The following is a 15,390-nucleotide window of genomic DNA, read 5'->3' as shown; positions in this document are numbered from 1 at the left end:
GAGAGGGAAAGGAGAGAGAAAACGGAATGAGAGAGGGCAAGGGAGGGAGAGGAATGAGAGAGAGAGGAGAGAGAAAAGGAGAGAGGGAGGGAGAGGAATGGAAGAAAAGGAAATGAGAGAGAGAGAAAGGAGAAATAAAAAGAGAAATATCATTAAACCTAATAGGGAAAGAGAGAAAGAGAGGGTGAGGGTGAGGGAGGGAGAGGAAGAGAGAAAACGAAATGAGAGAGGGAGATGATAGAGAAAAAAATGAGAGAGAGAGAGAGGAGAGAGAAAAAGAGAGAAAAACCATTAAACCTAATAGGAAAAGAGAGAAAGAGAGGGTGAGGGCGAGGGAGGAAGAGGAAATGAGAGAGGGAGAGGAGAGAGAAAAAGGAATGAGAGAGAGAGAGAAGAGGGAAAAGAAAATGAGAGAGAGAGGAGAGAGAAAAATAAAAATATCATTAAACCTAATAGGAAAAGAGAGAAACACAGGGTGAGAGCGAGGGAGGGATAGGAAATGAGAGAGAGAGAGGAAGAGAGAAAATGAAATATTATGTGTTAGGTACTGAGTACTAGGTACTAAATACTAGTGTTCTATGATACTATATGCTAGGTCATAGAAAACGAGAGAGATGGAAGGAGATGATAACAATCTAAGAAAAGAAAAGAATGATAACAAAAACAAATTGTTTGTTGAACGTAGACAAAATGGAAAATGAGGAAGGTCCTCTTGTTTAAGATGGCGAGGTGTATCTTAATCAATGTGTCCCATGCCCTTGCTCTCAATGCAAGCTGGCAATTAGACGAAAACGCCGATTGTCTATAGAACACATACGACGATTTGGCGAGTTTCAATCTGAGATCATTGATAAGGCGATTGTGGATTTTCAGCAAACAGTAATTTGAAGTTAATATCAATCATGCATTGTACTCGCAAGCTAATTGAATACCATATACAAAAAGATTGGGTCTCGCTGGCAAATTCTCTATCCAGGGAGGTAATGTCTCGTCCCAAGGGGAAGTGCACCTTTTGCGGCCAATTAGAAGAGTATGTGGGCATACGATGGATGGAGTGCAAGAGCCAATCCACTACTCGCAAGGCCAATCTATACCGTCAATGCCACAGGAGACAGGCAACCTTCCAAACCTACCTACAATCTTGGAGCCGGAGATGGAGGCAATGATCGATGCATTGATTCCCATGGATGTCGAGACTTCTGATCCGCTTAGAGAGGAAGCATCCATACCATTATATGATGGGTGCCGAGTATCTCGGTTGAAGACACTGCTTGCACTCTTAAGTGTGCAAGCAAAATACGGCTGGAGCGATACGAGTGTGACCGAGTTGTTCAGGTACCTTGTATATACCCTTCATTGATTTTTTTTCGGCACTAATATTACAAACATTTGTGCTTTTTCAAGGTGTTTTATGATTTTTTTCAGGTTATTGAAATATCATATATTACCACCTGTAAATACCATACCTGAGTCTCATGATGATGCACAACATGTTTTACGGAAGCTTGGCATGGACTATAATAACATCCATGCATGTATCAACGATTGCATACTGTTTCGAGGAGAATATGAGACTATGGAGATATGTCCAAAGTGTGGTACTCACAGGTATTGACAAGACTTGCAAGGGCAAACCATCTCTCAAAAATTTCTCAAACACTTTTCACTTATCCCTTGCATAAACCACATGTTTCGTACGTCCGGCATGGTGAGCTTGACAACGTGGCATGCGTAGAATAGGTCCATGGATGGAGTTCAACGAATATTAGTGGATTTACGCGCATGGAGCCACACTGACTCTACCTTCCCAGGCTTTGCCCGAGAGCCAAGGAATCTTCGGCTCGGTCTTGCAATGGATGGCGTCAACCCATTCGGTGTGCGCTCAACTTCTTATAGTGTGTGGCCTATAGTCCTTCTCAACTACAATATCTCTCCATGGCTTTCTACGAAGAAATGACATCTCATCCTTAGCTTGCTCATCCCCGGTCGCTACAAAGTCAAAAATATGGACGTGTATCTTCGTCCATTAGTTAATGAGCTTAAGATTTTGTGGGAGGAGGGGGTCACCATGCAAGATATGAGCAGGCGCGATGGTCGGCGGTCAGCCAATATTCAAGCCATTCTCCTGTGGACGATGCATGACTTTTCGGGATTCAGAGAGTGCTCAGGTGAGCAGGCCTCCGTTCTTGCGCTGGTAATATCTATATTTTATCTCATTCAAGTAAGTATTCACTAGGTTGTGGTGTTGGAACATATGAGGTTACCTCAAGTTATCATGCATGTCTATTGTGCGGGCCACAATTAGACTCCGGAAGGTCACAAACCATGAAGAAGAAGGTATATCAAGGACACGTTTCTTTCTTGCTAGAGGATCATGAACTCAGGGAATGTTTCCTTGAACGACCTCCGACACGTATGAACGCCGCAAGCTGGTACGAGCTGAAAATGGTCCACGCGGAATCACATCCAAATGGAATGCAGCGGTTCTCAATTTTCTATGAGTTGCCATATTGGACCCACTTACAAGTCAACCACTTGTTGGATCCCATGCATATTTCCAAGAATGTGGGCAGCTTGTTATGGGACCACATCACAGGAAAGAGAGACACTATAGGGGCACGAATGGATTTGAAGGAGGTAGGTAAGAAGGAGGTGCTTTGGCCGTAGTCGAGTGCTAATGGTCACGTGCAGATTACTTGTGCTCCTTGGGTTTTGTCAACTAAAGAAGAGCGCATTGTGAAGCAAGTAATCAAGTCTATCCGCACTCTAACGGGTATGATGCGTTCTCTCAGGTCCACATTTTCTAAAGATGACCAAATATCAGGACTAAAATCCCATGACTGGCATAAGATATGTCAGGTTTTTACTACGAATGGATTGTAATTAGCGTGGGCATTTTGCTATTTGGAATGTAGCCATTATTCATAATGATTTCTCATTTGTGGCAGTTTGTACTACCAATCGCGATTGCAAGATATCTTACTCTAGAAATACGTGGGGTCATTTATAGGTTGTTGACTTTGGTGCAATGGATCTCACAAAAGGAGATTAAGACGTCCTCTATTGAATCCGCGAGGCGTGGAGCAGTGGAGACAGTTTGTCTCTTTGAGAAATACCTGCCCACCAACATGCTCACGATAGAAATCCATCTTCTTGTGCATCTTGTAGATGAAGTGGAGATTGCTGGACCTGCTCATACGCGATGGATGTTCTTGGAGCACTTTATGAAAACCCTGAAAGGCTTTGTGCGATAACGAGCTCGGCTAGAAGGTAGTATGGCCGAAGGTTGGTTGGTGTCTGAGGCGCTAGTGTATATTTCACAATGGCTACCAACGGTGGAACCAGACAATGAAATGCTATGGTCACTGAAAGACAATGATAGACTGACTGGAGATGTGGTGGTGGAAAATGGGGTAGAAAAAAGAATGGATGCCTCAGTGGAAGAGAAGGTGAATCGCTTTTGTATGTTGCACCATGCCTCTATGGAGACGTGGCTCGCCAAGTACCAGATCGCTAGGCAAGATGGAGAGGAAGCACGAGTTGAATTCCGACGTAATACATGTCATCAACCGATTCGATATCCCGAAGGCATGGAGGAGATGCCACAATTTATGTCAGCAGGATGGTTGCATGGAGCTTTGACCACAGCGTCTCGTGAAGGGACAGAGGTCTCAATGGAGGAGTGGGAATTCTTGAGGGGATGTAGTCCAAAGGTGATGAGGGGTTTAGAATCTGTCGTATCTAAATTTTATATGCGACACCTAATTTGAGTGTTTCAATGTACAGTACAAAATATATAGTGCAACGTGGTCGCGCGGAAGACATTTTCGCGTGGAGCGTATTGACAAAATGCGCTTCACAATGGACTGTGGTATCATGGCAAGGTTTGAGCAAGAGAGCTGGCGACGAGCAACAGATCCAAACACGATTGTGGATGAGATGGAGTATTTTGGAAACTTGTAAAGTATTATTATGGTGGATTACCGTAGCTTCTCCGTGATACTATTCGATGTGCAATGGTTCAAAGTGGTACTTGGAGGAGTTGGAGCAATAGTTTGACGAGGTCCATCTGGATTTCTTGAAATAGATTTCGAAAAAAAATGGACGGATTTGCGCGACACCTTTGTGTTGCCGATCCATTGTGAACAGGTGCATGGACTCATTTGCTTGCTAATTGTATTACGACATGGTCTATGTCACAATGGTTTGAACTCTCTTGTACGCGTTTGTGAACATGTAATCTTCCATCCAAACCCTCGACAACCTCGATGGTGGTATGTTATACCTTCAACTCCCCAAAGTGCGAGAGTATATGATCAAAGCGATGTTCCGAGTATAGATGAAGATAATATGCGAATAGAGGGATTGATATTGCAAGGGGTAGAGACCGTTGAAAGCTTGGAGCCATCATCGGGTAACAATGATGGAAATATAGGAGTCCAAGAATTCTTTGAGAACAAGGTGGACTCATTCTTTTGTGGTGACATGTTTATCGACCTTCCAGTGTATGCGGAGTTGTGTCAGGAGATTAATATGGGACCATAGGATACTTCATACTTGGAGCATCCACTTACTCAATTCGTTGACCAATCGCTTATAAGCGTACATAAGATATACATTTTAAGTGAGATTTTTTTAAAATGATTTATATTAGTGTGCTTTGTATGATTTAAATTGATTATTCTAACATCATTTTTTATCTGTGCAGATGACATTTTCAGGATGAGTTGAGAGATGAGCGATGGGGAGTTACAGGACATCTTCGCACGCATTTCTCCAAACCAGATCGTGAGATTCAGAGAGATGGCAGACCAAGAGATGTCTCGATCTTCGTCAGGGCACTCTGCTAGATCTGCTTCAGCGCTATCGGTCGGCACGGGATACAGATGCGACTTCTCGCTCTCGTGGCCCTTCCAGGGAGCATGGCTCAGGCTCAAGTGGATGTTGTGGAGACATGGACGCAGTATCTCTGTCTTGTCGTTCAACTGAAACTGCGTCACCTCAGGGGTTTGTAATACTTGTGGGGACGTCTACTCTAGTTACTCCGGCTTTTGCACAGCCGTCAGTAGGTGGCACCCCTGTGGGTGCCACTCCGAGAGATATTATCCCGGTCAGTACACCGGATGCACAGGGGTCTCCTAGATATGCCCAGGAGCATGGATTCAGATGGGAGAGGACCCATCTTAGGTAGACTCCAGGGGGTTATGGATATCTAAGCGATAGTAGGTCAGGAGCCATCATCATGAATGATGGGGGGGGGAGGGTGATGGCTCGCATGAGAGAGTTGTGCCAATAAGTTTTTCGGCATAACGTCTTGGATCATTGGAAGAACATACCGGAGGGGAGCAAGGACTACATAGTAGAATCCTTGCACGAGGAGTTTTTGGTGCCAGCCTCAATAGATAGATTCTCTACGGGCTGGATGATGGATTGCATGTGTGCATCCATGTCACATAGATGATCCGACGCACACAAGGAAATCAAGAGTGGGGCTGCAAAGCCCGCGTGGTTAGATGCAGACGACTGGCGCCGACTGAGGGAGGAGGCTACAAATTCTTCAGGACGTTGGAGTCAGCAGCGTGAGGCGGCGAGGGCATGACTCGAGGCCGGAGTGGTCCACCATCTTAGGAGTGGCAGCCACATGACATATTTGGAGAACTTTGTAAGTTTTTCTTTTGTTTTGCTTGTTTATTTTTTTGAAATATTCTTTGTACTGAAAATCATGTTTCTAACAATTAGCATTTTATTTTCTTTGTAGCACTCCATTACAAATCGTGATCCGACTAGCCTTGAGACTCGATATGCAGAGAGGAACGGTCTCACTACATTTATCGACCGATTGTATAGACGCGGCGGCCCTCTAAGTCACTCATCTTTCTTGTCCGTAGTTACCATGAGGGCGGGACGAGCTTTCAGGGGACGAGGATTTGTAGCTCGCCCTTGGATCCTTGGAGCTCACACACCTTTATTTTTGAGTTGCCTGATCTATATAGACATTTTCTATGTATTAGTGATATCCTCTCATGATTGTGCAAATCGCTTATTATGCGATCATGTACTTATTTCATGTATCAGTTTTATGATTTCAGTATACATTGTTTTTGTTTGCAAGCGCATTGTACACAGTAGTGTAAAAACTATTTTGTATGGCTCTCATAAAGCATACATTGCTATATGTGGTAGAGCAGCTTGCTGCCCTGCCATGAATTTTTTTTTTCCTGTTACCGTTGCTATTAGCGTCACAAATTTTACTGTTGGCATCGTTATCGGCATCGTTATATATATCGCAAACCATCGCTATCAGTGTCGGTATTGGCGTCAAATGCGACGCTGATACCAATGCCAATACCGACGCTGATAGCGACGATTTGCGACGCTGATACCAATGCTAATACCGACGCTGATAGTGACGGTAATACCGACTGTTCTATGGCATCGCCAATAACGATGCTTTTTGTGATGACGGGGAAAAATTTTATTATTTGCATTTTCATCGCTTTAAACGTCGGTATAAGGCCTATATCTTGTAGTGTATGATTTTCACATAGCACCCATCTTATCTTTCAGTATTGGCTATGTAGCTAGGGTGCTAGCCCTTAAATCGATATGCTGCTGGTTATGTTTTACTAGCTCTCTCTATGTGGATCCCCCTCTGTGTATGTGTGCACATGTACATTTCTCTCTCTCTCTCTCTCTCTCTCTCTCTCTCTCTCTCTCTCTCTTAATATATATACATACACTTCTAGCACAAGCATGTTTCATCACTATGCATAATTGTGAGATTATTGGGGGGGCAGAGTGAGAAAAGAGAGCTTCAACACTTGGGGATCCTACAATCATGGAGCCTCTATTGAGGACGGTACTGCTGTTATTTTGCTTGTATCTCAACATTGTATGTGTCATGTGTACTATGGCTTATGGAGGTGCTTCTAACACTTTTCGAGGGGTGGAAAGAAATCATCCATATTATAAGGTATATTCAAAGGCTATTATAAAATCCCTTTTGCTTACATTTTATAAGCTAGTAAAATGATGCATTTTTGTTAAGAAATTTATGGGCTTTCATGTGTTACTACATTTAAAAGCCCACTTTTATATAAATTTATCAAAGTTTTTATGGTTGGCTCTTAGCTACAAGGGAACTCTCAAGTATCTCTACTTCTTCTTACCTCTCTAATGGATCTCTTAGGTATCTCTACTTCTTCTTTCCCTACTTCTTTCCATAGCATATTTATGGTATGGCTTCACTCTTTCTCATGCCTACAATGCTTCTCAAGGATCCTCTTGTCCATTGTATTATGAGATGCTCTTATTTATTAGGATTATTTTATCTTCATGATTGCATCTTTGTGTTGCCAATGGTGGTATACGATTTCCATGTCGAGGTGTAGGTATCATGTATGTCAACTGATCTTCTAGATATCTCATTTGTTTACTATACTATAAGGGATGGCCATCTAGCTCTCTTAATGGTTGATTTTGTCTAGAAGAGGGATAGATTTTAGTTTCTTATAGATCTGACTTGTCAAGTTGAATAAGATTTTTTGAGATCTTTTCAATTGATTATTATTGTGATACTTTTAGTAGTGAAGGATGTAATAGCATCATCATGTATCATGATGATAGGGGCCTTTAGCTCTTGTATGTAAAGTCTTCTATCCTCCTCTAGGTTGTTTCAGATGGATCCTCTTTTGGTGCTAGGGATTGATCTTTAGCTCTCTGTTGGGAACTTTTCTTAGGTCAAATGGGTACACTTTAGAGAATCTAGATATAATTTCTATGAATCTGATTGTTTTTTGCTTGCCCTCTCACTACAAGCGTATAAGAGCATAGCGACGAAGACTAGTGAGTTTCTTTTTTGGAATCACTAAAAGTGTCGGTATTATACTGATGCCTATTTAGATACTTATTATGACTCACTTACCAATGCTTATTGTAAGTCATATACAAAAAATTATTGAGATGTAGATATAAGCAATGCATTACTGTGGTAAAAATATGCAAAAAATAAAGTCCATGGCATGGCATTTCATAGCAAACATTTTGTGCAAGAGAGAGAGAGAGAGAGAGAGAGAGAGAGAGAGAGAGAGAGAGAGAGAGAGAGAGAGAGAGAGAGAGAGAGAGAGAGTGTGTGTGTGAATCATTAGGAGAGGAGGCTAAAGGAGGAGAAATATCATAAACTTGGGGGATTCACTACATGTGTGCCCTCTATATCACATGCCTTCAAGGTATATTTATATATATCCTTACATCTAAACTTTCCCTTAATAAAATATAACCCTTTTCTATTCAATATGTAAGTAATTCCTTTATATAATGGTGCCCTTCTATATGGAGAGAGAGAGAGAGAGAGAGAGAGAGAGAGAGAGAGAGAGAGAGAGATGGTTTTCGAAGTAGTGAAAGATGGAGAGGGTGAGGGAAAGAGAGAGAGGAGAGGATAATGGAAGAGGAGAGTGTGAGATAAATTTTTTGTTATTTGTTAATGTTGGATATGGGACAATGGCTTGAGGTGGATGAGGGTTGGCTTTGTAAGAAGAAGATGCAATGGAAGCATATTGACGAGGAGGATTGCCATTCTTCTTCTATGGGTAATGCTTTAGTGAAGTATCTAGAGCCACTAATTTGGAGGAGTTGCTCATAAATGAACTTCTCTCATTGGATTTTAGATCCCAATTTTTAGGCAATTTGAGAAAAGCTAGAGTAGATACTGATGAAACCATATCAAGTGGCAACAAGGAGAGAAAAAGGGTGATTTAGAGCTTCTTTGAGATCTCCAAGCCTTTGAGGGAAGCTTCATCAAGGACCTTTCTTCACTTTCAATGAGCTATATTGCTAAGTGCCCTCCTTACATAGTGTAATTGACAATTTTCACAAAGTGATAACTTGATTAATGTCATCTTTCTTTTGAAAAACTTCCTTAACAAAGATTGGCAGTATCCAAGTTACATAACATTTTTATTTGCAAATCATTGGAATGAAGTTTTTTTTAAAGGTAGTTGTATCTTTTTGCTTCCACATAGGGAATCCTGGGATGACCTCTTATGGTGGGTTCTTCTCCACACCATCAACAATGGATCATAGGTTTACTTATGTGATGTAGAGCTACATCCAAAAACTCCAACTCTAGTGATTAGATCCCATTAGCTTATCCATTTTGTAGGAGCAAGAAGAGAGCAAGTAGGATTGAGTGGCAACTACAAGTCATTGAAACATGATGATAGATAGTGTCTATATCACTATTACCTTGTCTTGAATAAAATGAGACAACTAGAAGCAAACCATGTAAGCTAGTATAGGATCTTAGCATGCTTTGATACCAGATGTGAGAAAATAGAGAGCAAGAATGCCATAGTGCAAGAAAGGACTAGCCTAAATACCCCTATGTATCACACATCACGAGAATAAATATATTTCCATTTCATAGACATGTGAAACATTACTGTTTTTAATTATTATACCACTTAAATTTTTATTTATAATTATATTTTAATCCATTAAAAATTCTTTTAAATCCAAAAAAAGTAAAATTGAAATTCTTTAGATCCTTATAAAGTGCTAAAGTTTTCTAAGAGTGCTGCATAATTTTTCATTAACAAAGACTTCTACTTTTAATAAATATAAATAGTTTTTCAATTTTTAAATTTAGTAAAACTTCTTTGAAAAATCACACATACTTTCCATAGTGTTAATTTAATTTGAAAATATCACATTTAGCAAATCTTAAGTGTGTATTTTGGAAAAAAATCTAAAGTCAAAATTTAGGTGACTCTAAAGTATTTTTGAATTTTTTATATTTTAAAAAATTCAATCAATATTCGATAAATAGCAACAACCAATCAAAGTGGGAAAAATAGCTTTCCTACATTTTAAAAAAGTATAAACTTTGAAGATTTAAGCACTTGATTATTATCCTTATAGTATGGTTTCTATACAAAATGTGTCATTATGAGGTGAATGTGGTAAGTAGATTGTAGGAGGGAATAGTTTCTACTTATTGACAGGCAATACAAAAGTGGATAAGAGGATGAGAACATCCATGAATGAGATGTGGTCAAACAGGCTTACACATTAGAGCACTAAATGCTATTCCAACATGGGCCTTACAACACCCTACACGAACACCTAACACCATCTATTGCCTTTGGCTTTTCTCATTTCTTTGTTGTCAAGTTGAAGTTTAGCATTATGGCACTTCACCTTTCCCCACCATCTAGTCATCCACCATAAGTACTAGCCAATTGAGGATCTAACCAAGACACATGCTTTATCTTTGCCCATCCAATATGATATTATCACGGTATTCTAAAGTAAGTTTGAGTGTTAAGTCTATGCATTTTTGCCCACCGAAAGATATTGGAACGCTTAACCATCACATACTTCTCAACCAAGTGTTTACTAGTGCAATGATAGAATTTATATGTTTCATTCATTTCATATTGTTATGAATGACAACTCCTGGGCTCAATCACTTTTAGATAAAAATAAAAACACCCATATCTATAAAGATCATGAAAATACATGAATGAAACTAAATAAAATTGAGAGGGTATCATTTTTACTAGATTATTTTTTCAAAAAAATTACACCATTTTTTCAAGAGGATCCCACATAGAATTTAAGATAACCATGAACTTATAATAAGATAAGGAATACAAAATTTCAAGTCAACACTAAAGACATACAAAGTATTGGGTTGAAGTCAATACTTTCTAAATAAGCTGATATATTAGCATGCATCGTATGTTGTAGAATCTTGTCTCGAGGGACATCTCCACCTTGGCCCACTCTTGTTGCTCAGGTGTGGGCCTAGCCAAGATGCTATTTGTTTGCAATTTCAAACTTTTGAAACATATAAACTTCATAATGAATGTTTGGGATAACATGGGCTCTTGTAATTAAGGGATAAGAAAAGAATTAACGCATTAGTCATGCCGAAGGCTAGAAGGAGCTCTGCCCCCTTTGATTTGTTTATCTTGATGTACTCATCGTGTATGGAGACATGGTACTAAAGAGAATCGACATATACTAGACATCATTGGAAATCATGAATGTTATGTATACATCTCAAACAAGAAAAAACTTATGTGAAAGAAAGCAACTATAAAATAAGATGGTTACTACCACATACAAAAAAATTCTCGACTTTCAAATCTCATCACTCCTTGCCCAATGACTTCTCAAACTCTTGGTTTCTTTGTCTCCATATTTGATCCCATTCTTCTAGATTCTGAGCTATGACACAGTTGCCACCCACTAACACCAAGAAATGTCTCATGGTCTCAATATATGCCATGATATCAAAAGTGAGAATCAACCGTGAGGTAGATTCAGAGGCAAATCTACCTAGCTGATGAGGAACCAAGCGACATAAAGGAACTAAAGGAGGCTCCATTCTTCTCTTGACATAAGGTACTTTAAACATGGAATTTTCTGGAAATTGTAACAAGCTGTCCATATGTTCACTTAACACAATATTAGCGAGTTTGGAAATCTTCCAATTCCCATTTTTTGAATACTAAAAAGGTGGCATTGGATAGCATGCCCATAAGTTTCTCAAAATCATATAATGTGACCTATCATTGGAAAGCGCTTGAAAAATGGAATCTATAGAACTATAGAGCACTCGATTTGGAGTTATAGTGTTCAAGTTATGACAAATCCAAAGATTTGACCACGTGTCCCAAACTTATGGAAAATTCCCATATTCCCCAATATGGTGTTACTTGACATAAGGTACTTTAGACAAGGCATTTTCAAAAATTGTAACAAGTTGTCTATCGGTTCAAACAACATGATTCACTGATTCTTGTAGTTGTTGAGCAGAATAAGAGGCACTTCACATGGGGCATTCTCAAACACTGTAATGAGCTATTCTTTCATTCATGCAGCATGATTTACCAATTACTCATAATTTTCTAGTGGTCAATATGTTGCAAAAACTTTTGAAGCAAAAGTTTTCTTCGTTAACCTAGAGTTTTAGTCCCCTCACTAGCTTTGCAAAAATGGGTGAGATTGTGGTGGGAAGAGGGAATAAAAGAGCATAAATAATTACATGTAAATGGTCCCAGCTTTGGTCTTGCCTCAAGCTCATTGAATTACCATGCCTTTTCAGTTATGATTATGCTCAACCACATGCTCACATAAAGGTGATGTTGCGTAGGTCTAGTTAGCTTGGCTACCTTCCTCTACAACCTGATAACCCTCTGCTCTCTACATAACTCAACCATCCATTTATGCGATTCAGTCTCAATGAATCAAACAACATTGCAAGCTTGGACACCCTTCCGCATACGCTTTTAATTGTTCCCAAGGTATGAAAGACATAGGGAAATTTTCTTCTATAGGAATAGTTTCCTAATGGGGTGGGTCACCTTAAGTAACCTCCTACATCTCATCTACTACTATCAGCAAATTTTTAATCTGTTTATCTTTATTTTCTCTTATTTAGCATTCACATCACACTCATCTAAATCATATCTATAGAACCCGTGCTATTTTTCTCCTATTATAGCTACTATTCACTCTATAACTCTTGTTTTCCAAAATTATGACATGGAAAGATTGAAAAATACTTGCTATAAATTCCCTATTTCAATACACATCTATGATTACTACTAATGCAACCTTACTATTGTAAACAATTTTGGTTTTGCAGATTGGACCCTACTAGACATTTTTCTCTTAGAAGAATCCTGCTATATACTAGATCGAATCTATGATCTTTCTTTACTATTTCTCTCATAGCCCAATTGTTTTCAGAGATCTACTAATGGTTCTCCAAAACCTTTCCTATTGCATTCATTCACATTGAAAGTTTTGTTGGGGGTAAAGGCACCTATGCCCAACCACTAGTGCATTCATTACAATGATAGTACTAGTGCCCATTACTATCACTTTATTCTTTATTATTTTAGTGAAATTTGAGTAAGGGAAGTCCAGTCACACATTGCGACTATTGGAGTCTCCACATTCCATGTCTCTTGAATTGCTCTTGCTTCCTTGCTCCCAAGGGCTTCCATTGAGGACTTTCTCTCTTCAATTTTACTACTATTACAACTAAAAAGGTAAGATGGATGAATGTGGGAGTACTTGTATTACACACTATAGAGGTTTGTAATATTTTTACTTTTTATGATGTACGCCATGTACCAACTGTGATCAAAAGCTTTTCTTTGGTTAGAAAGTTGTATGATATAGGTTATGTTGTATCTTTTGGTGATTCCTTATGGAAGCTTACATAGGGGAATCTTATCTTGACATGAGGTGCATGTTGGAGCTATATATAGCTCACCCTATCTAGGCTCACAAGGAGCTTTTGAAAATTTCCTATGTAGAAAAACTCATAAAATATAGGAAATTCTCTTATTTTTCCTAAGTATATATACATGGATTCCCTATGTATAACTAGGGAATTACATTCCCCACATCTCATGTTTGTGAATCCTAGGCATACATGTATGATTTCCCTACATATGATTACTAGGGAAATTTATTCCCCACATCTTAAACTAGGAATTTGTAGGTTATAAACTAGGGAATCCCATTTCCCACCTAGCATACTAGGGAATTGTAGGCCACACAACTAAGGAATTTGGTTTTCCACATTTCATACTAGGGAATTACAAGTATCTATATCAATAATATATATTTTATGGGAGATTACAAATAATTATACTAAGTAATAATTTGTGGGAAGTGATCACCCAACAAATCAAACTTAAATTAAGTGGTTACTCAATAATATAGCATTTCTTTTCATCCCTTTTTACAAAATTTGGCAAAACTCTTTGAGTTTCTCCTCTAAAGATTATTTGGTGGTACAACAAGCCTTGTGAAGGTAACTATATTGATTAACAATTCAATATTGAGAACCCTATGACCTAGCCCAATACACACGAAAATTAGGAACCTATTATATGTTCCATTTCTGCATCCATTTCCACACATTTTTAGTGCATGCATTGCAAAAAGAGATAAAAATGATCCTCTTTCTCATAAGGGTAATGCCCTAAAATAAGCATTAGCATACTTGTCTAACTCTATGGAAAACTTCAACATAATTAGTGCCGAAAGAAACATATAAAACTTAGAGAGATGTTTCTTTCAACACATGAGATGTTTTGATCTAACACATGAGTTGTGGACTCAAGTAATATTCTGTGGCAACTCACATAGAAAAATCCGCACTTTAATTAGTCATGGAGGGAAAACTAGGCTTGATCACCTCTATTTCAATGAGAGGGCAAGTGGTATTTTGTAATTGTTCTATATTAAGATTGAAGGTGCAATCAACCCTTGTAAGCAATATGAAGGATACAATGAGAGAATTGAAAACTAGGTCTTGTAATGCATAAAAATTTTCTTACAAAAGCAAAAGGAGGATAGAACTATTGCTATCAATGATGACCATAGGCTATTGCTATCAAAGATTTTAGCTTGTTACAATACCTTCACTTTCAAAAATCCAAAGCCTATGGATAGTGTTGCATCATTAACTTGCTACCACATATAGAAATGAAAAATGCTAAAAATAATAAAGCAAAAGTAATGAGATCCTCCATGATTGCTAGAGTGGGGCATATTGCATCTAGAGGGCCCAAGATTAGAATACATCCACATCACCCTGAATCTTTAGCCATGGAACTAGTGGCCACAAAAATAGATATCAAGACTATATTTTATGTGTTTCACTTGACATGCTTCAGCCCATTATTTTATGATGTAAATATGATGAGCTCTTTACGTGTTGTTGATAGTAATTGTTACTAAGGCTTAGGAATTGGACCCTACAAATACAAGTTTCTACTTGATGAGCTACTTGACAACATTTTCTGCCCTCTAAAATAAATGAAGTTATGAGGTCCTTGTGATCTAGCTCCCATGTTCAACATGTGAAGAATCAACACGAGCACCTTGATAGCCCTTGCACACAACCTTTTGCAGGCCCAAAACACTTTAGTACGGTGACTACTTTTTCAATGTTTGTAGGCAAGCTTCAATTAAAACATTTAGTCCTAATTGATCTAGTAATAGCATGTGTAAGATTTTCATTCATTGAGGATAGTGATAGTTAGTGATGAGGTTCAATCTAATGTTCATGTATGACAATTCTAGCTACTTATTTATTGTGGTCGGAATTTTTGGTTTTACTATGGTTGATCTTGGACATCTCATGTGTGAGGTATATGATTCGCTTCAAATTTTTGTCATGGCTAGAGATAGTAGTTCATGTGTACTAAAAAATTTGACCACTACAAGAGACATAATGTCATGTGAAGTTGCATGTATCCATCCACAAGGAGATTCAAGTAGGTTTAATGGGAATTTGGGGGAGAGGCTATTGATGGCAAGATGCAACTCAACCATATTGTGAGAAATTTCAAGCAAGAA

Source organism: Lygodium microphyllum, chromosome 13 (assembly GCF_053477565.2).
Source record: "Lygodium microphyllum isolate KBCC chromosome 13, Lygodium_microphyllum_v1.1.10, whole genome shotgun sequence".
NCBI lineage: Eukaryota > Viridiplantae > Streptophyta > Polypodiopsida > Schizaeales > Lygodiaceae > Lygodium > Lygodium microphyllum.
Note: the sequence above shows the minus strand (reverse complement) of the source record.